This window comes from Dendronephthya gigantea, unplaced genomic scaffold (assembly GCF_004324835.1).
Source record: "Dendronephthya gigantea isolate DGI-Jeju-01 unplaced genomic scaffold, DenGig_1.0 000089F, whole genome shotgun sequence".
Classification (NCBI taxonomy): domain Eukaryota; kingdom Metazoa; phylum Cnidaria; class Anthozoa; order Malacalcyonacea; family Nephtheidae; genus Dendronephthya; species Dendronephthya gigantea.
Window position 1 is genome coordinate 41157 of NW_021163099.1, and position 3174 is coordinate 44330.

At 39.3% G+C, this 3174-nt stretch overlaps 1 pseudogene; it reads right to left on the minus strand.

Annotated features, from left to right (window-relative positions):
• Positions 1-290: 290 nt before the first annotated feature.
• On the minus strand, positions 291-1045 carry LOC114533302 (annotated as a pseudogene).
• Between the last annotated feature and the right edge of the window lie 2129 nt (positions 1046-3174).

Genomic DNA, 3174 nt, shown 5'->3' on the forward strand with positions numbered 1-3174 from the left:
AGAATATTTAATACAAACCTAGAATCCTTTTTATATGCAGCTAACAATAACATGTTGGGAAAATGGAATACTAATTCATGCATACTAATTAACTAATGCTACTTACCGGATACTACATTTCTCCATTTTTTCCAAAGACAGAAAATAATAAAAAAATAAAACTACAATCTAATGAACTAAACTGTTAGAATATCTTTTAGTCTCTGTCAGTCCCCTTAAATATAAATTATAAGTAACCCCTTTTTTGTTACTATTTTCTGTTTTGCTAAATAATGTTGATACTTAAATGTTCACGTTATATAATTGTTTTTTTCTGTTCCTCGTTGATCTTCTAAGTGGTTGTAGTTTCTCAGGTGGTGGTAATTCAAGTCGTGGTTTATCAGCTTGTTGCGTCTCAGCCTGTTGAATTTCCATTCCTGGGGTGTTTCTAGTTTCTTCTCCTTTGCTGGTGCTTTCGTCACTCTCGGTGTGCTCTTGATTCTCTGTTTTTTTTTGCCAAAATTCTTCATTAAGGTTTCTCTCTCATTATCTGAAATTATTTCTTCTTCATCGGTTCGTCCTCGATGTTCGTTTCCACAGACTAACACATTCACAAGTTTGTACTGGCTGGCGTCGCGATAAACTTCTCGACCATCTTTAATCCGTCTAGTTGCGACGCTTGATCCATTAACACGAGTTACGATATAGATTGCTGCCTCGTATGCTGTTGACCACTTATTTGTCTTCTTCTGTTCAAGAGAATATGGTCACCAACAATGAAGCTATGCTCTTTAACGTCTCTCTTGTGAGCGGTGCGGGTCATCTTTTCTTTGTATGCTCCATCCTTCCTGTTAATTGTAGCATCCTCTGAATTCTTAGGATCTGATGAACTAACTTGATGGTCCAATTTGGTCCTCACTAGTCTACACATCATTGCTTCATATGGTGTTGCGCCGGTGGCTGCGTGTGGTGTCGATCGAAATCCAGTCAGCATTTCTTGAATTGCTATGGTACTACTCTGACCTTGTAGGTGTGCAATCTTCTCTGTCTTTTTCCGAAGTTTCATGAAACTTTCCGCTTCACCGTTTGCTCGTGCATGTGCTAGGGTAACCCGGTGATGGTGGAATCCTTCGGTCCTTGCAAATTCGGCAAATTCTTTGGATTGGAATGGTGGTCCATTGTCACTTTCAAGATATCTGGGAGTTCCATGAGTGGCAAACAAGGCTTTGAGCTTCTCTTTCATTTGTGAGAAAGATGTAGAACTAACTCTTGCAACCTCAGGGTATCTTGTCCTTTTGTCGAGAGCTACAAGGTTATAATGTCCATCGGGATACGGTCCTCCAAAGTCCACAGCGATTACGTCCCATGGTTTATTTGGTATCGCCGTCGGTTTTACTGGTTCTTGCTGATGTTGCTTTGTAGTGACTTGGCATTAAAAACATTGCCCAATGATCTGTTCCACCATTGTATTCATAGTCGGAAACCAATACTTCTCGCGAAGCATCTGTTTAGTTTTGGTCATGCCCAGATGTCCTAAGTGATGTGCTGCTCTGCCAACTTTCCTCTGTAATCGTGTGGGAATAACAATCTGGTCCATCCGGAAAATAATGCCATTGACAGAGTACAGCTCGTACCGTATACCACGGAAAGAACTGATGTCTGCATCCTTTCTGCATTGCTCCCAGTCTCGTCTTAAGATTCTCTGTGACATTTTCTGGAGTTGGGTATCTTCCTGCGTCTCTTTTAGAATTTGATCAACAACAACAGCATGCTCTTGAGTAATAACCTGTTTCACAACTTCTTCTACGGTCTCTCGACTTGTCTCTGGTAGTGGATGTCTTGAAAGGAAATCGAGTGGATCTGCTTCGTTCTTGCCTGGATTGTATACAAGTGCGAAGTCAATTCTTGAGGGAAGTTTGATGGTAGCCTTGTTAAATAGTGGAATTAATGGCTTGTGTGCAGTGATGATCTTGAATCTTAGTGCTCCGAGGAGATAAATACTAAATCTGTTCTTGGCCCAGTGTACTGCTAAAGCGCCCTTCTCGGTCTGACTATACCGTTTCTCTACTTCCGTTATCGTGCGAGTAATAAAATGAACTGGCTGCAGTCCCTTCTTGGTTTCCTGAAATAGTCCCGCAGATAGTCCCTCGTGATAGCTGGCTTCGACTCTCACAATTATTGGTCTATATGTGAGTTAAAGAAGGCCATTGTGCTTTCGCTGGTGATGCTCTCTTTAACTTTTCTTAATGCTTCTCCTTCCTTCGATCCCCAATATGGAACTTAATATCTTTGTGTGTTAATGCTCTCAGCGGTGCAGTGATCGGTGAATATCGAGGGATAAACTTCGACAAATAGCTTGTCATACCCAAAAAACTTCGCACAGCCTCTTTTGACTAGAATCGAATAGAATAGAATAAAAAAAACTTTATTTTTAATCACGTTGTCCCATTCAACATTTGCTGATTTCCATGAGAGGTGTGCAATTAACTATATACAAAATTAAACCTATTTCTGATACCTGGAAACTATTATGACTATATTATGTACACTTACCTTTATAACTGAGAGGCCGAGCAGAAAAGGTTTTTACAAAAAGAAATATAGCATATTGAATTTCGAATATTTTTGGGTATTCTATTCCATAATTTCGCTCCACTGTAATTAAAGCTTTTTTTAAGAAACTCTGTCCTGGGCCTTGGGATGAAAAGCCCAATTTCAGAACCTCTCAAGTTATAACTATTAATGGTGTTGGAAAATTTAGAAATGTCACACAGTGTTTGTGGAGCTAATTGATTCACTGTTTTATACATGAGTTTTACCTTCATCAATGCCCTACGTTCTTCAAGAGATGTCCAACCAAGAGCAGTTTGAGTCAAGATAGATTGTCCATGCTCGTTTTTGAAATTCATAATTAATCTAGCCGCCCGATTTTGGACTTTTTGAAATCGTTTAGCAACTGCCTTTGTCAAGCTCATCCCAAACTTCACAACAATAATCAAAATGCGGTTGGATCAATGCATTGTACACAAGAAATAATGTATCTCGGTCAACAAATTATTTAATTTTCTTTAACACACCCATCCCAATGTGTTTTTCCCAATTTAAGCTCTCATTAATTTTCAATCCTAGCAGTCTTGCGCACTTTACTCTTTTGATTGGGCCAAGTATATTTTCCTGGGGGATACCACAAGTTAT